This window comes from Panthera onca, chromosome B1, assembly GCF_046562875.1.
Source record: "Panthera onca isolate mPanOnc1 chromosome B1, mPanOnc1 haplotype 2, whole genome shotgun sequence".
NCBI lineage: Eukaryota > Metazoa > Chordata > Mammalia > Carnivora > Felidae > Panthera > Panthera onca.
In genome coordinates this window covers 170,283,450-170,306,843 of record NC_138342.1, presented here as the reverse complement: position 1 = coordinate 170,306,843, position 23,394 = coordinate 170,283,450, and the positions used below count along the sequence as shown (strand labels likewise).

At 43.2% G+C, this 23,394-nt stretch overlaps 1 pseudogene; it reads left to right on the top strand.

The window, feature by feature from the left end:
- Positions 1-695: 695 nt before the first annotated feature.
- On the top strand, positions 696-8,484 carry LOC132692925 (proteasome maturation protein pseudogene; annotated as a pseudogene).
- Positions 8,485-23,394: the final 14,910 nt, after the last annotated feature.

The window sequence follows — 23,394 nt, the reverse complement described above, 5'->3', positions numbered from 1 at the left end:
TGGCTCAGTCGGTTGGGCATCCGACTTCAGCTCAGGTCATGATCTCGCGGTCCGTGAGTTCGAGCCCTGCGTCGGGCTCTGTGCTAACCGCTCAAGAGCCTGGAGCCTGTTACGGATTCTGTGTCTCCCTCTCTCTCTGACCTTCCCCCATTCATACTCTCTCTCTGTCTCAAAAATAAATAAACGTTAAAAAAAAAAAAAAAGAAAGAGTATTTATTGCTCTTACTTTCATCCTTTGTTTTATTCCATTGGCCAGAAATGAGAAGGTAGAAAAAACATGGAATCAAGTGTACAAACACCGGGGCTTCACCTCAGAAGGAAAGAAGGCCCCTTTCCTTGGGGGCAACAAGGAAGGACAAATAGGTTCAGAGAAGTAGCAAATGAGAAAGCAGGGAGTTGAAGCCCTTCTCCTATGATGGTTCATATCTCTGTGGAGTGGGAGGCAAGACTGTCTTCTTAGAGAGTGTGGACGGTGAGGTAAAGGAAGAGGATGATTGAACGTTCTGGGGAGGATGGCAGGGGCATAAGTGTTCTCAGGTTAAGAGCCAGGTTTTAGTTAAAGATGACATGATAGAAGCAACGATGTGAGAAGAGACGGGACATAAGAGCATGTGTTCTAAACGGGCACTGTAGAAATCTTTAGGAGTGAGAGATGCCGTAGAAGTTTGGGGCATGGAAAAGAGGCTCCCACCACTATGGGCATGAGAGCATCGGAGAGGGTAAGTGGTCAGGGAAGTCTCCAACTGGGACCCGGCCAAGGATGACAGGGCTATGAGACATGGACATGTTAGTTGGTGCAAAGTTTCCAAAAGGAGCAAGGTCAGAGTCCCAAGGTGTACAGGCAATTGTGGAGCTGGAGAGGGGTTGCCGCAACAGGAATTGGTTATTCTTCTAAGGGGGTCCCCATCCAGGAGGCTCGCAAGCGATAAGTCCCTCTTTGTGTGTTAAAATTCAGCAACCCAAGGACTTCCAGGGCTGGCCAAAATGCAGTGTGCTCACTAAAGTCTTTCTACTCTACTGATTACAACAAAAATTCTAGACAAAATAGAAAAAGCAAATACCTGAGGGCTCTGAAAAGGAAATCGTATCGGGCAGATTGGGGAGGGAAGTCCAGACTTAAATGACAGTGACTTTACCGGGTTTTTGTTTGCTCTGTTTTGTTTTCTCCTTCGTCCCCTGGCTTTGACCTGAGGGTGGTCAGAGTTGCTTAAGCTGCACAGCAGGTACAGTTAGCAGAAGTTCTGAGAGAAATCCCCTTTTTCTGGCCATCAGACCAGGTAAAAGGGCCCCGTGGCCCAGAAAGGGTGGAAGAAACTCTCATTGCTTTCACTTTCTTCTTTCCCTCTCTTTCCTACCCTCATTGCAGAGACAGGACTGGTATGGACAAGAAAACTGGAGAAAGAAGCTTTTCTGATCCTAAGATTGGGACCAAAAAAAGTAGGAACAATCCCTACTATTATCTCCTCTCTTTTCTCTTGCCACGTTTCCCTTACGGTGGCCCCATGACATAGAACTGTGAGCCAGCACAGACGCATTGGGAAGGGGTATACTAAAACTCTTAGAGACACCTATATTTCTGAGATACACATGTCTGGAACAGACCAAAAGAAATGAAAAAGCTTTTAGAACTGAACTATGACATAGACACTAAGTACCAGACTAAACTCTGAGGAGCATATGCATGGGGAAGAGTCACACAGCACAGCAAAGGCTTTGAATAGCAAACTAACGTTGGACCCATCACCTGAAGTAGTTGAAAGTGAACTTACGGTCTGAACATAATCAGGTTGGTTACCCGTTGAAACAAAATAAATGTTCTTCAGGGGATTTTAATAGGACTCAGAGTCTCACAATGTAATATTTAAAGTGTTCAGAATACAATCTGAAATTACCCAACATGCCAACAATCAGGAAAATATGGCAAATTCTTAAGAAAATATAATTAACGGATGTCAATCCTCAAATGATTGAAATGTTAGAATGATCAGACAAAAACTTGAAAGCAGTCTCATAACTATACTTCATGAGATACAGGTATACAGGTTTGAAAAGAACATAAGATAGACATTCTGTCAGAGGAAAAAACCCACTTTTTTAAAAGCCGGAAAGTTTTAGTGTAGGACTAAAAGAAAATAATATCTGAAACAAAGAATTCACTGGATGGGCTCAATAGCAGAATAAAGATGACAAAGGAAAAAGTGAGTAAACATGAAAATAAATCAATAGTAATTTTCTGATCTTGACAGAAAACATTTTAAAACAAACAAATTGAGCTTTAGGTACTTATGGGATATTAAAAGTTCTACATGTAAATCACTGGAATCTCAGAATGAGGGGAGATCAATGCAGAAACAGTATTTGAAGAAATAAGGGTGAAAATTTTCTAGATTTTGTGAAAGATATATATTTACACATTCAAAAACATCAGTGGGGGTGCCTGGGTGGCTCAGTCGGTTAAGCATCCGACTTCGGCTCAGGTCATGATCTCACAGTTTGTGAGTTCGAGCCCCGCGTCGGGCTCTGTGCTGACAGCTCAGGGCCTGGAGCCTGCTTTGGATTCTGTGTCTCCCTCTCTCTGCCCCTCCCCAACTCATGATCTGTCTCTCTCTCTCTCTCTCTCTCTCTCAAAAATAAACATTAAAAAATTTCTTAAAAAAAAAAAATCAGTGAATCCCAAGCAAGACGAAGACGAACTCGATGAAAACCAACAAATCATAATCAAATGGACAAAAACAAAATACCAAAAAAAAAAAAAAAAAAAAATCTTGAAAACAGCCAGAGAAAATGGCATATTGTGTATATGAGACACGAGTCAATGACTGCAGATATCTCACTAGGAACCACGGAGGCCAGAAGACAAGGGAACAGAGAAATGTTCAAAGAGAAGAATTGTCAACCAGGCTTTATGTACATTGAATATATCCCTCAAAGCAAAATAGAGACATTTTCAAATGAAGGAAAACTAAGAATTTGTCACCAGAGGATCTGCTCCACAAGAAATGCTAAAGGAAGTTCTTCCAACTGAAGGGAAATGATAGTGGGGCACTTGGGTGGCTCCGTCATTTGAGCTTCCGACTTTGGCTCAGGTCATAATCTTGCGGTCCGTGAGTTCGAGCCCCACGTCGGGCTCTGTGCTGACAGCTCGGACCCTGGAGCCTGTTTCGGGTTCTGTGTCTCCCTCTCTCTCTGCCCGTCCCCCACTCGCACTCTGTCTTCTCTGTCTCTCTCTTTCAAAACATAAATAAACATAGAAAAAAATGACTGTGAAGGGAAATGATATTAAAGGGAAACCTAGAACTTTGGAAATGAAAAAAAGATGAAGAGCCACAGAAATTCTAAAAATCTAGATAAACAGACTATTTTTCTTGTCTTCAGTTCTTAAAAATATGTATGATCACTGACAGCAAAAACCATTTCATATTGTTTAGTGCAACTGGAGAAATGATGCAGCTCTTTGAGAGAACCATCCAACAGTTTCTTCGAAAGCCAACCATATGTGTACCACAAACCCCAGCAATCCTGTTCCAAAATATTTACCCTAGGGAAATGAAAACTGTTGAGTATGTAAAAATAATGTGTTGAGTGGTTTTATTTCTAATCACCAAAAACTAAAAGCAATCCAAATGTCCTTCAATTGGCAAGTGGATACAGGAAGCACCGTACAGCCGTACGGTAGACAATAGTCTACAATTTATATGACATTCTGGAAAACGCAAAACTGGAGAGATGAAGAAGTGTGTCAAGGGTTAGGGGTGGAGGGAGAAGTCGAATGACAAAAGGGCAGCACAAGGGAATTTGGGGGAGCGATGGAACTCTTCTGTAGCTTGATCATGATGGTGATTACAGGACTCTATGCATTTCTCAAAACTCGGAACGGAACACCAAGACATTTCATCATCCTTTATGTAAAGTTGTAAATACATTAAAAAAAAATTTAGCAGTCTGTTAATGCCTTCTATTTCTAATGTCTCTCCCTTAAGTCAACATACATATTTCTAAAAGCTGAATGCAGATTGGACTCTTGTAAATTTAAATATTTAAAAATTAACTAAGGGAGCTCCCTTTCAATAAGAATCTTAGTGTGAAATCTTCTGCAAAGTAAACTTGGTAATCTGATACTCAGTATTATCTATGGGAACCAAAGTTCTGAGTTTCATCATCTGATTAAAGGGAGGTAAGTGTGTAACACCAAGTCCATCAACAGATGAATGGATAAAGAAGATGTGGTATATACATCCAATGGAGTATTACTCAGCAATCAAAAAGAATGAAATCTTGCCATTTGCAACTACATGGATGGAACTGGAGGGTATTCTGCTAAGCAAAATTAGTCAGAGAAAGACAAATATCCTATGACTTCAGTCATATGAGGACTTTAAGATACAATACGGATGAACATAAGGGAAGGGAAGCAAAAATAATACAAAAGCAGGGAGGGGGACAAAACAGAAGAGCCTCATAAATATGGAGAACAAACTGAGGGTGGCTGGAGAGTTGTGGGAGGGGGGATGGGCTAAATGGGTAAGGGGCACTAAGGAATCTACTCCTGAAATCATTGTTGCACTATATGCTAACTAACTTGGATGTAAATTAAAAAAATAAATAAGTTTTTAAGAAATATGTAACACCAATATTTTTCAGGATCTTCTTTCTTTCTCTATAGTTCTGACCAAGAGTGGGTTGGGTGAGTTATTCTCATAGCCTTTCCCAATGTCACGACTGGAAGAAAGAGTCAGAGCGCACTCAGGCAGTTCATATTCCCCCAGGACCTGCCACTGGAGAAACCCATGCTGTCTAACTTACGAAAGAGGACACCAGAAGGAGGGGCCCGGGGGGCCCAGGGGGCCAGGACTCGTCCTTTGTCAAACGGTGCTTGCAGCCAAAGGTCACTGGGGCCTGAGCCCCATTGAGCCGGATCACGGCCACATCCCTGCTCTCACTGTGCCAGCTTCAGAACGCCCAGATATCAAGTGCAAACAGCAACACCATGAGAAGGAGGAAGTCCCCTTTGTCTCAGCTTGGTGGTTAGTGATGTATGTCAGAGATGACACCTGTTCAACAAACCAGGTAAACTTTGCGCGCCTTGTTCTGGCTGCCTTCGAGCCTCACAGTTAGCTCAGGTGCTCTGCCCTCCCATTGCACATCCTGGTCACATTTGCTCGGGTCTCACTTTCCCAAGCTGTGTTTCAGGTTCAGTGGTCTTTCAAAAAACTCGGACAACTCTGCCTTTGCCCCCACTTGGAAAGTGTTCCTCACTTGGCTCAACAACTTCCTGAAAAAACAATGGATGCAAATCTCATTGTTACCAATCATGGAGCACGAGAAATGCCTAGGGGAGTTCCCTATAGAGCAAGCCCAGTGTGGCTCCTTCTACAAATTGAAGTCTCCTTTTGTAAAGGAGCGAATCCACCCCTCTACACACACACACACACACACACACACACACACACACCAATTTCTCTAGCTACTAAATCCTTACTGGCACCAAGTGGGGTTTTTATCTGGTGGGGAGTCTCATGGTCACTCTCCTGGCTTCTTAAACTTACCTATGATTTAATACAGTGATTCTGGGAGGCATAAGCCTGAACTGAACTGCTGGATATGAAAACCACTCCCGGGAGTTCCAAGCTCCTGGCAGAAGTATTTCTTCTTCTCTCTGCAGCACACAGCTGCTGCTGCTGGTCTCCTGGCCCCGTCCAGCAGCACCCACTTCCACAGAAGAAGGTAGTGGCATAACGAAGGAGGGCACACTAAGTAAAGCGTGCAGTTAGTAAATAAGAAGACACCGATTGTAATATAAATGCCCTCTCGTGGAACCAAAACACAACTAGAGTTTATTTTCTTTTTTCTGGGGCTCTCACTCCAACTGGAAGGGGTAAGTGAACACAGCTAAAATGTTAAAATAAAGTCCAGTGTAAGTCCAATTTAATTCGTTAATCACCTTATCATTGACAAGCCAAAGAGTATCCGCTACAAAGGAAGGTCCAACCCATTCCTCATCTTGTTCCGGGCTCACCCTATGCTATCTGATCTACCCATTGAAGGGGGGTAACAGGTCAGGAGGGCTCATTAACATCCGCAGACCCTGCTTCATCTGGCTGCCGAGCCAGGCTCATCCTTAAAGACCCCGTGACTGCACCAGCAGTAGGAGCAGACCGGCTTGAACACCTTTATAGGCCGGACTTCCTGTGTCCTCATCCTACATCAAATCGAACATTTTAAATTTACCCACGTCCCACACTATATAGGACTTCCACATGGTCACACAAGAGCTAGAAGCAGTTAACTCATTGATATAATGTTTTATAGACATTTAATGAAGCAGCCACTTTTGAGTTGGTGTTTTTCTGTTCACAGTTTGAAACGAACACATTTCTTTTTGGGTTCCAAACATTCCCACTGTGCCCTACAAAGCTGGTCCTCTGAACGCAGTGTGTTTAATGCAGACAATGGCCTTGCACAGAGGAACACAGAAATGGCAGTGCTGGGCCAAATATGTGGTATGTCCAGCTCAAGATGTCTTCACCAACCATGGGCCAAAATGTTTGAAATGAGGAAGACATCAGATTTCTAACACCTACTGGCCGTCAGTTTAATTTATATGATCTATTCCGTTTTTCACAACACTCTTTTGTGTTTAGAATTATCATCCTCCTGTAAAGAGAGGGAAAATAAAGCCCAAAAGTCCTTAGTGACTTGTCCAAGGTCCCAAGGCCACAGAGCAGACTTTTGAACCCAGGGCGCATGGCCCCCAAATCCAGTTTCTAACTGAGTCCCATCTCCTGCAGAAAGTCACAGCTTGTCCTTCCTGACATTTAAAGTTAGAGAAGTGTTGCCAATTTTAATGAGTACTTAATACTCTGTCCTTCGGAGGTCTGCTTACATTGTTTAAAAGCTAAGTCATTCATCTTTTTCCTGTCTTTATCTTTTTGTCCAAAATGACTTTGTTACGCTCTAAAAGGTACTCCTAATACAAGTGTTGTTTGTTTTTGTTTTGTTTTGTTTTGTTTTGTTTTGTTTTGTTTTAAGGGGCTGGATTCCAATCACCTTCTCTTCTGTCTCTCAGCCTTACCTCTTATGAGGAATTTCTCCACTGGATGCTTACATCACACACCATCTGTTGAACTCATTTGTCACTTGGACCCCAGGGGTCTTATGTTTCTTGCTGTCTCCCTTAGCAGGGGGTCTAGTGGTAAGTTAGCCCTGGTTTCCAATTCCCTCTGCAAAGCTAACCAGTTATGTCACCTTGGGAAAGTCACCCAACTTCCAAGTCTATTTATAACACGGAAACAATAGTTACCCTGCTTAGCTAAAGATGAGAAAGCAAGCCGATGCATATGTAAGTGCTTTGCAATCTAGAAAGTACTATGCACGCATGCAGGGTGGGTGATTAGCCAAAAGTATTGCTGACTGACACTAATAGGAAAAGCAGGTTCCTGGGGTCGTTTGCCAAACTGAGAAAGTTCATAGACTGTAACAATTTGACTACTACTGTGCTGGGCTTCCCAAGATCACAGCAGGTGAGTCAGCTATGATGCAACAGCCAGGTCAGTAATTGGGTCCCAGGAGAGCAAGGAAAAAATGTCAGGCGGTTGCACCCTTGTGAGACCCTTGTGAGCCTCCTGGCCCTCTCAAGAAATGAGATTGGAACTCAACCCCTGAATGGTACTGTCTGATTGCCAAGCACCTAGAATGTTCTGAGAGGTATTGCCAACACTCAGGCACCTTGCCCTCAGCGCTTACCTTAAGAAGGCATCACAGGTGCAAACACAGATGCCAATACACTAAGAGGGCATTTTGCCGAATCCTTTCTGAAAGCCCCACATTGTCTGAATGAAGAAAGGACTAACGCACGATGAAAATTGGAGGAAATTGAGACAGGGGACCTGACAGGGAAGGAGGCTCCTTGGCCAGAAGGAAGGGACAGGAAGGGAAAAATCAGATTCTCCAACTAGTAAATCTGGGCTTAACAATTCACCAGGAAAAAGTGAGCAGTGGGGCCGGGCTGAGAGGCTGTTCACAGAGCAAGTTGAAGATAAATGCCAGAGGACTTGGATCTCTGCTAAAGGACAGTATTCCAGTCACTGAACTCTCAGCAAGTGGACCTTTGGAAAGTCATGATCATCTTCGAAAAGGTCTTCCTTGTGTGAAAAGTGAACTTTTGCCTCGTCATCCTCTTGAGTGATCAGGAAAAGAAATTTCCAGCTCAACCAAGATAAAATGAATTTTTCCACCCTGAGGATCATCCAGGGTCTGTTTGCTCTGCTCGAATTACAAACGGAATTCCAGGCAATGCAGCAGGTTCAGCGTCTTCCATTTCCTCCAAGCTCACACCTTTCACTGTATATTTTGAGGGGTAATGATGAGACTATCGGATTTGAAGATATTCTTCATGACCCGTCACAAGGTGAACTAATGGGAGAGCCACACTTGATGGTGGAATCTAAACTGGGTTTACTGTAACCTGTTGGGCTGTGCATGAAAATAGAGGGACGGCACCTTGTTTATAGTCATCTTGGTACTATGATTTGATGCACACAACATTAAAAGTACTGACACACGAGAAAAAAAAAAATTCACCGGGAAAATGTTTGCAATGGAAAAAGAAGTCCCTCCGCAGCCTGACTCCAAATAAAAGCATTGTCACCACCTGTAATAGAATCACGAGCAAAGAAAGCCACCTGGGCTCAAGGCCCAACACAGCCACACCCCAGTCTGCCCCCCAGTCTAAAACCCATCTCTTTGGGGCACCTGGGTGGCTCAGTCTGTTGAGCGTCTGACTTCGGCTCGGGTCATGATCTCACAGCTCTGTGGGTTCAAGCCCCACGTCGGACTCTGTGCTGACGGTTTGGAGCCTGGAGCCTGCTTTGGATTCTGTGTCTCCCTCTCTCTCTGCCCCTAGCTCACTCGCGTTCTGTCTCTGTCTCTCTCAAAAATAAGTAAACATTAAAAAAACCTGAAAAATATATAAATAAAATAAATAAAACCCATCTCCTTGCCCTAGTCTACCTTCTACTCCAGCCAAGCAGCCCTCTTTTGGCTCTTTTCCAAACCTGCAGCTCCAGCTCACCATGGTCCCAGGTCTCCTAGAATGGCCTTCCCTTGACCCGCCCCCCTCAAAGCCAGTGTGCCCCCCAGTGGACAGTGGAAGAAAGAAAAGCAGCCAAGGACGCATTATAAACCTCACACCCACGGGGACCCTCTGAGGAACCATGGAGTGCGTGCCGAGCGTTGTCCTGATAAAGAGGAGAGGCTGGGGCCTGTGGCCAAGGAGTCCTGTCTCCTTGGAGGCTTCAACTCCCCCACCTTGGTCCTCCAGGCCATACCTGTCACAGCCGAGTGAGCGTCTTCAGCTTCAGAGAAAGCCCCGAGGTAGCTAAGGGTTGCCTCTTTTTTGGTACCATGCATCCCAGGTCATGAGATCTGCCACAATGAGCATGAGTGTGCTTTCCCTATGCAACTAGACTGCAAGCTCCTTGAGTGCAAAGATCCTAAAAGGCGAATAAAAATGATGTAAATGGTTCTGACTGTAAATTAACATGATCTTGACTAAAAAACTTTGAGATCGTTTCCTCTTTGTTGTTTTAACTTGATGGCATTTTACCAGTTTTTTACGCCTATGCTCTCATTGAAAAAATAAAACCCTTGGACCATGTATGGCAAAAACATCAGGGCAAAAACATCATGCATGTGCCTATTACTGCCTTTGGGCTGTAATAAGACAGAAAGAGAAGTGGGGAAATCTTACTTTGGTCTATCAGATTCTTGCTAACTCTCACTTTGCCCCTCCTTCAATACGCAGGGTCAGAGCAGAGGGCCAAGTGACCTTGGGCAAGTCATTTCACCTCTCTGAGCCTCAACTTCCCCATCTGTAAAGCAGAGATACTAACTGCGCTGACATCACAGGGATATTGTCAGTATTAAACGTGCTGGTGTTTGAAAAGATGCTTGGTAAACTGGAAAAGGCTATTCAAATATCGGGCATGATTGGAGCAGGCCTTACTAAGGGACCCTGGTGTGATCAGCCAGGTGGGTGGCTTCCTGCTCTGAAAGACCCAGTCAGGCTCTATACCACCTAAGTAAGGCCAGGTGTCCCATATTGCCTGGTATTGTTATGTACATAGGCACCAGGGGTCTTTCTCGGTGTCCTCTCCATGTCCTGCCGTGTACTTTGCATTTTGATAGTCCATTAAAAATGGTTCTCAACATCCCCCTGGAGAAGGCACAGCCCTCAGCAGGGCCCCAGTTGTCGTGCTGACTCCCCAAGTCGCAACACACATCCCCACCTTGACTTTCTCCATCCGACCTATGCTCATAGTTTAGAGTCAGCTTCACTCCAACTCTTCCATGAAACACTTTTCGGGCTTCTTCACCCAAGCATTCCATAAGTTTTGTTGTTGTTTTGGTTGGTTGGTTGGTTTTGAGCACCTACTAGGCGTTAGTACTGTGAGAGGTAAAGGGGGAGCAATGGTGAACCTATCAGGCTTGATCCCTCCCCTCGTGGATCTAGAGACCTTAGTCATAATAATGGTCTGGAACGTAGACAGTTGGTCTTGTGAGTTTTTCCTTTACAGTTATTTCTTGCATGTACCTTGTATAGACCCAGCTTGAAAGGTAGATTTGAGTAGGCCTTTTTCGTACCCTCCTTCTCATAAGCAAAACGGTATGTGTGTGGCACATAGGTCAAAATACTTCGTGCCTCCTCTCTTGGCTGAAAGGCACAGAAAGACATGGGGAAAGTTCCCAATCTACAATAGGTACTCAACCCAATGATCAATTGCAAAACTCTTAAAAACACGAGCACACCTTGATTCAGATACGACTTACCAGATAAAAAAAGGTTTGCTTCGAGGCCCCTAGACAAACATAAGTTAATGCAATTTCCTTTAGAGATGCTGCCATTTGAAAAATGTTCTGGTACAATAAGCTTCCAGAAGCTGAGCCAGAGGCGGGTTTCCAGTGTGAGGGGTGAGAGGAGATGTGGGATTCCTGCATTAATGAAAATCAGATGCCACCTTGTGGCCAGAAATAAAAATTCAAGAATTCCGTTGGGCAAAAGAACCGATTGCTCTGGGAATCAAATACAGAATTGCATTCTCCAAGAAATCTGCTCTGTCCCAGTAGGGCTAGTGTGTTCCCACATTAACCCTCAAAGCACTTCTTTGCTCTAATCTATGATGTCTTACAGCCACAGTGCTTAACCATACACATCTGACAACTGCAAGCCTCCTAAAGCCCTCCTGCTGGGCTGTTATTTATTTTCTATTATTATCATTATTTTTTTAATCGAGCTGGCTGTCACCTCACCCAAACTCCAGTGTTGATTAACCCCTGAAAAACTCTCAGGGAAATTCTGGGATCTGAGGAGTAAAGATGACACAGAAGATATTTTCAAGGATATTAGGTGAAAGACAATTTTGTGAGCAAATATAATTTCAGTAACAAGGGAACGAACGCTTTGCTAAAAGTTGTCTACATAGGAAGCAATTTTTAAATGTTTTATCATTTATAATATTTATTTTTTGTGATGCTTTATAAATTAAATATGTACATTTTGTGACATTATTTTAAATTATTTTTCTTTTGTAAAATTGATCGTTTGTGATGGTCTTTAGCCATCTATAAGTGACCGATTGTGACAGCATTGCAAAGTTCAGAATTTCTCTAAACTAAGAATTATTCTATAGAAAAAATCAATATAAAATAATCATGCCTTGTTGCAAATATCATTTGGATGACTTTTTTAAGTTTAGAAATGTGTCAATTACAGGGTGACTGAGTGGCTCAGTCAGTTAAGTGACCAACTTCACCTCAGGTCATGAGCTCCTAGTTCGTGAGTTTGAGCCTCATGTTGGGCTCAGTGCTAACAGCTCAGAGCCTGGAGCCCGCTTCGGATTCTGTGTCTCCCTCTCCCTCTGCCCCTTTCCCACTCACACTGTGTCTCTGTTTCTCTGTCTGTCTCTCTCTCTCAAAAATAAAGAAACATTTAAAAAATTGAAAAAGAAATGCACCAATTACACTGTCCCAATAATGCACCAATTAGACTGTCAGAGTAGATCAAAACAAGATCAAAAACAAGACTCAATTGTATGTTGTCTACAAGCAACCCACTTTACATATACACATATAGATTAAAAGCAAACAGATGGAGAAAGATATACTGTGCAAAATTAATCAAAAGAATAAAGAAATAGCTATATTAATTTCAGGCAGACAGGACTTCAGAGCAAGGAAAGTTATCAGTCATAAAAAGGGGCATTACAAAATGATTAAAGGATCAGTCTTCCAAGAAGAGAAAACAATCCTTAATGTATATGTACCTAACAACAGAGCATCAAAGTACAATAAGGCAAAAACTGAAAACGACAGGAGAGATAGATAAATCCCCTACTACAGTTCGCGGCTTCAGTACCCCTCTACCAGAAATAGATCTAGCAAGCAGAAAATCAGTAAGGACATAGTTGAACTCAACAACACCATCAACTGGATATAATGTACATCTATAGACTAGTTCAGCCAACAACAACAGAATGCACATTCTTCTCAAGCTCACATAGAACATTTACCTAAAGTAGAACACATCCTGGGCCATAAAGCACATTTTCACAGAACTGTAAGAACAGAAATCACACAATGTCTGTTCTCAGACCATAGTGGAATTACCTTAGAAATCAATGACAGAAAGATAGCTGGAAAATACTTGGAGGTTAGACAACACATTTCTAAATAACACATGGGCCAAAGAAGAAATGCAAGAGAAATTTTAAAATATTTTGAACTAAATGAAGATTAATTAAAACAATTTATCAAAATTTGTGAGATGGAGTTACAAGAGATCTTATTATACAACATCTGATAAAAGTCTCCATTCAGATAGAGCTGAAAGAAAGTTAGAAGAAACTTCTCTTCCTCATGGCTCTGGGAGGCCCTGCCTGCCAGATCTTAGCTATAGCAGGAGTGGGCACCCTTCACAAGGTGGCTGATTCTCACAAAGGGCATCATGAGCAGGATGATGCTGGGGCTTTTCCAAGGGGCTCTGCAGACCAGAGAGTGGGAATAGAACAGATAGAAACAGGACACACCACACCATGGACCTCTCTGATGCAGGACAGAAACTCCACAAAGGCAATGTGCTTCCCAAAGACTTCTACAATGACCACCACACCCCAGTCAGGCACTACTCACTACCTATGATGCAAAAGTTCTCATCACAACCACTGAGCCTCTGATAACACTAAATCATTACTGAGTGCTTAAGAAGTATTCCAAACTTGAAACTCCTAATTTCCCATTGCATCACATTTTCCTCCCTTTTCCCCAGCTTTATTGAGGTATGTTCAGCAAATAAAAATTGTATATATTTAAGGTGAAAAAAAGTAATGGGATGCAGCAAAAGCAGTGTCTAGGGGGAAATTTATAGCACTGGATGCATCTATTAGAAATAAAGAAACTTCTAAAAACAATCATCTAAGTTTCTACCTTAGGAAACTAAAAAAATAAGAGCAAATTAAATCCAAAGTAAGCAGAAGAAAAGAAATAATAAAAATTAAAGCATAATTCAATGAAATAAACAAATCAATAAATAAGAATAGATGAAACTAAAAGCTAGTTCTTTGGAAATTAAGTCTCTAACCACGTCAACTAAGAAAAAGAGAGAGGGCATAGATTACTAATATCGTAAAAGAAAGAGGAACATCACTACAGATCCCATGGACATTAAAAGAATAATAAAGCATTACTATGAAAAACTGCATCTCCATAAATTTGATAACCTAGATAAAATGGGCCATTTCCTTGAAAGACACAATCTACCAAAACCCACACAAGAAGAAATAGACTATTTGAATAGACCAAATCTACCAAAGAAATTAAATCAATAATTAATAGCTTTCCAAAACAAAAAATACCAGATCCAAGTGGGATTGCTAGTGAATTTAACCAAACATTTAAGGAATAAATTAAACCAGTTCTCTACCATCTCTCCTAGAAGATAGAAGCAGAGGGAATTTGGGGCGCCTGGGTGGCTCAGTGGGTTAAGCATCCGACTTCGGCTCAGGTCACGATCTCACTGTCCGTGAGTTCGAGCCCCGCGTCGGGCTCTGTGCTGACAGCTCAGAGCCTGGAGCCTGTTTCAGATTCTGTGTCTCCCTCTCTCTCTGACCCTCCCCTGTTCATGCTCTGTCTCTCCCTGTCTCAAAAATAAATAAAAAACGTTAAAAAAAAAATTAAAAAAAAAAAAAAAAAAGAAGCAGAGGGAATTCTTCCTAATTCATTCTATGATGCCAATAGTACCCTAATACTAAAACCAGACAAAGATATCACAAGAAAGGAAACTACAGATTAATGTCTCTCATGAACATAGATGCAAAAATCCTCAACAAAAGTTTAGAAAATAAAATCCAACAATGTATAAAAATAATTATAAACCATGACCAAGCTGGTTCAACATGTGAAAATCAATTAATGTAATATATCATATTACCAGGCTAAAAAAGAAAAATCCCACTGATCATATCAATAGATGCAGAAAAAGCATTTGACAAAATCCAACATTCATTTGTAATAAAAACTCTCAGTCAACAAGGAATAGAGGGGAACTTCCTCCACTTAATGAAGAATATCTACAAAAAACCTCCAGCTAATCTCATAATTAATGGTGAGAAACCTGAAGCTTTCCCAATAAGATCAGGATCAAGGCAAAGATGTCTCCTACCACCACTCCTTTATAATATTGTGCTGGAAGTCCTAGCTAATGCAATAAGAGAAGAAAAAGAAATAAAAGCTACGCTGATTGGGAAGGAAGGAATAAAAGTGTCTATGTTCACAGATGATGTTACTGCTTGTGCAAAAAATCTGAAAGAATTGATTTTTTAAAACTCCTGGAACTAATAAGTGAGAGAAAGGTTGCAGGGATACATGGTTAATATACAAAAGTCCATCACCTCCCTATATACCAGCAATGAAAAAAAAGGAATCTGAAATTCAAAACACAATATCATTTACATTAGCAACCCCCAAAATGAAATACTTAGGCCTAAATCTAACAAAATATGTACAAGACCTATCTGAGTTAAACTACAAAACTCTGATGAAAGAAATCAGAGAATTGAATAAGTGGAAGGATATTCTATATTCATGGATAGGAGGATTCAATACTGTTAAGATGTCAGCTTTTCCCAATGTGATCTATAGATTCAATGCAATTTCAATCAAAATCCCAAGAAGTTATTTTGTGATATCAACATACTAATTCTGAAGTTCATAGAGACAGGCAAAACCCCAGAATAGCCAATTCAGTATTGAAGAAGAAAGAACAAAGCCAAATGATTGACATGACAAGATTTACTATAAAGCTACAGTAATCAAGACAATGTAGTATTGATGAAAGAATACGCAAGTAGATCAATGAAATGGAATAGGGAGCCCAGAAACAAAACCATTTAAATATAGTCAACTGATCTTTGGCAAAAGCACAAAGGCAGTACAATGGAAAAAAAAAAAGACAGTCTGTTCAAAATGGTACTAGAACAACTGGACATCCATATGCCCCAAAAGTTATCTAGACACAGACTATACACCCCACCCTTCACAAAAATTAACTCAAAATGGATCATAGGCCTAAATATAAAATGCAAAACTTGGAAAACTCCTCCAAGGTTACATAGGAGAAAACCTAGATGACACTGGGTTTGATGATGACTTTTCAGATGTGACACCAAAGGCACAATCCATGAAACAGTCAATAAACTGGACTTTATTAAAATTAAAAATTTCTGCTCTGAGAAGGATGCTTTGAAGAGAATGAAAAGACTAGTCATTGACTGGGAGAAAATATTTCAAAAGACATATCTGACAAATGACTGTTTTTCAAAATATACAAAGAGCCCACACAATTCAACAATGAGAAAATAAACAGCCCAGTTAAGAAATAGCCCTCAGACCTTAACAGCTCACCAAAAAAAAAAGATATACAGATAGCAAACAAGTGTATGAAGAGACGCTCCAGATCATGCCATCAGAGAAGTGCAAATTAAGAAGAGGTACAAATACACACCCATTAAAATGGCCAAGATCCAGAACACTGACAAGGATGTAAAGCAACAGCAAGTCTCCTTCAGTGGTGGGAATGCAAAATGGTACAGCTGCTTTGGAGGACAGCTGGGCGGTTCCTCACAAAACGAAACATACTCTTACCAAACAATCCAGCAGTCACGTTCTTTTCAAACCAAAAGAGTGAAAAACTATTTCTTTTATTTTTTCAGTTTATTTATTTATTTTGAGAGAGAAAGCGTGAGTGGGGGAGGGGCAGAGAGAGGGGGGAGAGAGAATCCCAAGCTGGCTCCATGGTGCCAGCACAGTGAGATCATGACCTGAGCTGAAACCAAGAATCAGACGCTTAACTGACTGAGCCAATCAGGTGCCCGTGAAGTTATTTCTACACAGAAAACTGCACACGATGTTTATAGCGGCTTTATTTGAATCAGCCAAGATGTCTTTCAGTTGGTGAATGGATACATAAACTGGGGCACTCCAGACAATGGAGTATTACTCAGCATTAAAAAGAATGAGACATCAAAGCCATGCAAATAAATGGAGGAAACTTACATATATATGAACTAAGTGAAAGAAGCCTCTCTGAAAAGACTACACACTTGATTCCAAGTATAGGACATTGTAAAAAACGGCAAACTATGGGAACAGTAAATAGATCAGTAGTTGCCAGGGGTTAGGGGAAGGGAGGGATAAACAGGCAGAGCACACCAGATTTTAGACCAACAAAACTACCCCACATGATACTATAACAATGGACACACGTCATTATGTCTGTCCAAACCCATGCGCAACACCAAACACGAACCCTGATGTAAATAAACTGAAGTCTTTGGGAGATATTGATGTGTCAGTGTAGGTTCATCAGTTGTAACAAATGCACCACTCTGGTGGGATGTTAATAATGAGGGAGGCTGTGCATGGGCAGGGGCAGGTGGTAGATGAAACTCTGTCCCTTCCTCACAATTTTACTGTGAACCTAAAACTATTCTAAAAAATTAAGTATATAGATACATAAAATTGTAAGTTTAAACGTATAGCCTCTGCAATAAAAAAGAAGCCACAGAAAACCCACATGGTGCCTTCCTAGTCATACACTAGGAGAAAACAAGGGTATGACTACTATCACATTCCCCAAGCTGCAGGCACTTGATACATTATAACCTATTTTGTTTCAAGCATTGTGCTGAGCCTAGAGTTCAACACACAGCAACAGTCCTCAGAATTTAGGTAGACATATACGCAATTAAATTATTTAATTCCAGTTGTCCAGAGATGTAGCCATTGAAAGCATATGAAAGAGAAGGATGCGAAGTACACTGACATCCATCCTTTTCCGACACCAAGTTCCTGGATTTCTGTATTTTATTTGTACAGGAAATGAGAAGCAAATGGTGGTAAAGAAAAATGATAATGAATGATTCTTTATGGCAGGTGTGCTAAAAGGTCGGTGAAGATCCTCTTTCCAATCTCATATAAAAAGCATGTAATCATACTTTAATTACAGACTTAGAGACTGCTTAGAGCCTATATTATATGAATATAAGCTGTTGCAGCTTAAGGAACTATTACAGGACATCTGGCCCAACCCTTTCATTTTGCAGATAAGGAAACTGTAGACCGGAGAGATTGAATGATTTGCCCAAAGCCCCTCAAGATTGCCCAACCAGTCAGCGACCTGCAGGACTGGTGTCCAGGCCTTTACACATGCTGACCCATCTACTGTGTGCGCAATGGTTAAAATGCACCAGACCAAATAAATTACTTCATTATAGCAACAAATAAAATTAACCGCGTATTAGCATTCACTAGAAGATAATTGTATGCTTTTCACATATGTTTTTTTTAACTTGCTGATCTTAAAAACAAAAGAGTTCTAGAGGCCAAGGTGGAAACTCAAGACAGCTTCATAAACACAAAGGTTTTGATCTAAGTCATACCAGCAAAAAGTAATGTCTTCAAAATAGGAAGCTGGATCAGATGAAGCATGACGGTAAGACTCTAAGAACATTTGCATATGAGTGCTCTTGGCAACCCTCCCTCATTGGAACACCACCATGAGGCTTAGAACCTCAGGTTCCATTCTGTGTGAAGGAAGTTTTTCTCCCATGCGAATAATGGGCTCAGGGTCTGGTATAGTCTTTCCATCTAGAACATTCTTTTTTCCTGGCTGCTCCTCTCAGTATGATTGCTGTTTCAATACCATGAACCATGAACCCCTTAATGTATAATTTAACCAGATTAAGAGATGAGGTCATACACATACAAGTGCCTGAAGATTGTGAATTGACCATAAAGTTTCACTATTATGGACGTAAACTAAACCATGAATAGGATCATTGGAAATGCTAGAAAATAAGCAAGAACCAAAGGAAGCTGTTGGCACTTGGGTCTTACCAGCTTCTAGGCTGGTGATGTTTTTTCAGTCTTGGGCCCAAGGCAACTGAACAAAAAGGACATTGCCTTCAATCCTTGGGTATTTTTGTTGCCTGGGACTCTCATGATTGGAAGTACGTACCATAAAGCGGTACTCCTTAAAACCTCGTGAAGCCCAGTGCTACACAAAATTAGGGCATTATGGGTTTTTCAGTAAAGTTTGTACATTATTTTATTACAAATATTACATTTGTAATATTACAATTAGGGAAAGGGAGAGAATTTGCTGAAATATTTCACTCATGTGGTTACATTAAGCTCAGAATATGAATCTTGGGATAATATTTGTCCCCTGTCAACCTAAGCTAAAGGCATCCACCAAGAAAATATTCTCACTATTCAGCAGAAAGCCGGAATCCACTTCCACAAATCCATAGACAGATGAGAGCATATGTTCACAGTATTACTCTTCATTTCTTCTTCTTAAGCTACCTCTTCCCTAAAGGCAGCCACCACAAGGGCCAGTATGACAATAATGAGGAACCCACATATCCACGGTGCCTCCCTCTGTGGCTCTGGGCCTCATGAAGCTTCAGCTACGTTCTGCTTCATTCAGGAAGAGCTTTCAGCAGTGAGTCCTTCACAACAAGAGAAATTAATGAGGACTCGAAAGCAATGACAGGCTTCAATGGCCATGGGTCAAGGACAAAAAACACTGCCAGTATCATCTGGATTTATATTTTTTCTTCTCATAGAGGAGTTTCAGTAAACAGTGAACACAGGCTGGGCTGTCCCTCCTACCATGGCACATGTGTTCTCTTAGCCCGTGGTTCCCCCCAGGTTCCCCACCAACAATGGAAAACGCAAGGTCATGACTGCCACGGGTAAATAAGAACATAAGCAAAGAGCTTCCTTACGAAGCTTTGTCAACAGAAACCTGGAATTCTCAAGTGTCACCTCATATCCACATGTTCACCAAAGAAAGCACACATGTTCTCCCAAATAATATTACTTTTAGGAGGCAAGGCTAGAAAAGTAAGCTTGGAATTATTCTCAAATTGTATACACATACTGGGGGGTCCGAATTTTAAGTGTCTGGCTGGAGACCCTTCATGAATTTTCCTTCCTTCCCACTAAACTACTAGGATAGCCCGAATGTTCTGCAAATCATTTAACTTCTTGATAGATATCCAATTTGTTTCCAGCTTTTGACTTTCATGAATAATCCTGGGAAGTGCATTTTAGTGTCCTTCTCTGCTTATCACCTTGGGAGGCTACTGGAATTTTTTTTTTTTTACATTTACTCATTTTTGAGAGACGGAGACAAAGCATGAGTTGGGGAGGGGCAGAAAGAGAGGGAGACACAGAATCCGATGCAGCCTCCAGGCTCTGAGCTGTCAGTACAGAACTGACTCGAGGCTCGAACTCATGATATGAGATCATGACTGGAGCTGAAGTCGGATGCTCAGCTGACTGAGCCACCCAGGTGCCCCATGGCTACTGGAATATTATGGCAGATACATTAGGAACGGCGGTGGGAGGGAAAGCAGCTGAACTGCAAAGGTGGGGTTTAGAAGGGAACCAGAAAAGGCAAAAGTAAGGAGGGGAAAACAAACCAAGGACAAAGAGAACAAGAGCAAGGAGAAAAATCTGGGAATTTTTAAAAATGGTTTTAGCTATTTTCACATTACAAAGAAGCAGGTAGAACCGATGACCCCTCCCCCTTCTTGGAAGCCTCACCTCTTGGCAACCTTCATCATGTTCTGACCACTCCAGTGTCTCCCAGTTCCTATTTCTCTCATGATTACATTTATTTTTTTTAATGTTTTATTTTTGAGAAAAAGAGTGCAAGCCGGGGAGGGGCAGAGACGGGGGAGGGACAGAGGATCTAAAGTGGGCTCCGTGCTGACAGCAGTGAGCGTGATGTGGGGCTCGAACTCCCAAACCGTGAGATCATGACCTGAACCAAAGTCGGACGCTCAACCAATGGAGCCACCCAGGTGCCCCTATTTCTCTCATCATTAAATATGAGCATTCCACAATGTTCTTGTTCTCTCTCCGGGCTCTCATCTGTGTGCATGGCTTCTTCAGCCATCATACCCCTTCAGGTAATGGTCGAATCCTTAGCCCTGGTTCCAGTTTTTCTCCTGAGCACTGTAATTAATTCTCCACCTCTGGTAGGTATCTCCACCTCTGATGTCCCACAGGCCTTCCAAACTCAACAGGACTTCAGAAGCTTGCTAAATACAATTAACAATGACGGCTGCTCTTATGCAGAATGGGGGAAATGTTAGTTTGGGGGGCTACGGAGACAAGAGTGAATGAACAGCAGTCTCAGTTCTCATGGGGCACCCATTCCGGACAGACGGTAACAAAAGTGCAAAGTGAGGTAGGCCCCAGCGCTCTAGGCCAGGTGCTGATGAGAAAGAGAGAGATCACACTTGATACAAGAATCAGGATGGACCGCAATGGGGTAGTAAGTGCCACTTGGATGGGCAGAGAAGGGAAGTGGGGAAGAAGCAGGAGAGGGAGGAGGACACTCCAATGAGAACAAAGTTCTGGAAACACTGACCTGTTCAGGAGATTGAGACCTAGGATCTCAAACATCCATCCTGCTCTCCTATCCCGTTTCTCTTTATTCCTTTACACAGGAAGCTAAATCGGACCCTGGCATATGTTGGGGAGCCTATTCTTAAGTTCAACAGGCAACAGGGAACCCTCAAAGGTTTTGAGCAAGTGAGTAGCATGGTAAGCCTCTGGCAGCAGGAGAAAGGAGTCTCTTGGGGCTGGGGAACAAGTACTAAGATCTGAGAGATCTCCAGTAGGCACCTGGACATTGGGATCTGGAGTTCAGGAGAGAAGTCGGGGTGCTATATCCCATATCTGGGAGTCATCTTTCCAGAGGGCCCAGCTGAAGCCATGAAAGCAGGCCAGCACCAAACAGGGATGGAGAGACAGGAGGCCCAAAGGCAGAAGCTTCCCGAGTAGCCATCCCTAGGTGGCCCAGAAAGGAACTGAAGCTGGTAAGGGAGCCAGAGATGGTAGTAAAGGTGGGTGGCCGGGAGGAAGGCAGGGAAACAGAAGCCAAGAGAGGGAAGCTAAAGAAGCAGCTGTTAGCCAAGAGCTCGGAGCTCCTGTGTCGCGCATGCCCAAGGAGAACCAGGACTAGGAGGGCCGGATGGATGTCGAGACAAGGCACCAGCTCGGCCAACACCTGATATTTCTCCCAGCCAGTTCTCCCTCTCGACACCACCCCTGCTCTCAGACAGCAAGTCCTCGTTCTCATCTTGCCCTACAGTCATTCACCTCCCAAGCCCCGCTGATTCCACACTTACCCTCCCATCAGCTGCGCACACTCTGTCCCAGTCGCCCTTGCCTTTTCCCTTCACTATCCCTCTTCTGGGCAATTTCACGGTGGCACCAAGGCGACCGTCTCCTGGCCTCCCCAGTATTCCTTCTCCACTCCATCCTCTCCACTTCCTCCAGATGACTCTTCCTAAAGCCGAGCTCATGGTGTCCTCTGCTCCAAGACCCTTCGTGGCTCCCCGTTACCTACTGACGAAAGGTCAAAGCTGACGGCAGTCAAAGCTCCTATTTGCAATTTACCACTAGGGCACCCTGCACAATGCTCAGATGGCTGCAAACTCAGCTGTTTTCCCTACTTGTCCTCATGATTCTTAAGCCACTCACCGCATTCTGCAATCGACCGAAGACAACTCTTCATTTCCCTGTGAGCAGTACTAGCACTCCCTGCTCCCGGAGGTCGTGTCTCTCTCTTGTACAACTCTGGGCTTGCGACATTCTTCTCTGTTTGTTCATTAAGGTCCCTCTTGTGGGTAGTACTGGCGTCTCTCCTGGAAGGGGCAGCTGACCAACTGGAGGCCACGGGAACTCAGACGGAAAGGAGACGTAGGCCCAGCAGGAAAGGGAACCCCCTTCCCTTCATGGCTTTTCTTGGGCTGGGGTGTGAGGAGCGTGGAGGTGCTGGAGAGGACTCCTGAGTGGTGAAGACGGCCTCTGCCACAGGAGGAACCGAGGGGGCCAGCACTAGAAGGCACGCAGGCTGAGCATGACAAGTTTATCTCTTTCCCTTCTCTTGGCACACGTTTACTAAAACACCTGCCACGTGCCAAGAGCTGCGTGCCAGCCGTGGTGGGCTGGGAAGAAAAAGCCCTGATTCATAGCATTTGCCTATTTCTGTGGCCAAACATTCCTACCATTGCCGATTTCAAGCTAGCAACGTGACAGTACCGAAGGCGAAGCTGGGAAGAAACGCACTGTACGTCACTGGTGGGGACACAGCCGTGAGTAAGAGGCTCAAGTAAGCCGCGGTCGTGGAGTCTGGTCTAACGGCATCTCGTTTCTGTTTTACTTCCACGTCTTCCCTTCTACTCTATGAGCTCAGGCCGGAGAGGGCGGAAGCCGCATCTCACGCTTGGCTATTTTCCCCACAGCACTAGGCACGGTGCCCTGCTCGAGGGACACACTGCAGACTGGGCGGCAGATGGACGTCGTGGGGCAGGGAGAGGATTGTCTGCCAAATGGATCCGCATGAGCTGCAAACGCATACCGGCTGTACCTGCCCCCTATCCCAGCGGAGTGCAATCACCCACCAGCCACGGGTGAACTTCGAGTTGGCCTTCCGTAAGATTACACAGCTGCAAGTTTATCTCACGCCTTCTGTGCCCTGTGGCCCCTCTTCCCAGCTCCTGCACCCTTGGCCATGGTTGGTTCTCAGGCCTGCCCTCAGTTGGGACTCTCCTCCCTCGCCAATGCCTCTTTGGTGGTGAGGCTGCGAGTAGGTTCCCTGACCTTGAAACCGTGTGAACAGTCAAGACGCGTCCCTGGCTTTTCAAAGGGGTCTGAGACCTCTCTCCACCCTCTCCTACCTCCAGAAAGGGTTAGTTCTCCGGCTTAACCTACGATGGGTAGGAACTACGTGTGGATTCTGGTCACTTTTGGGTCTTC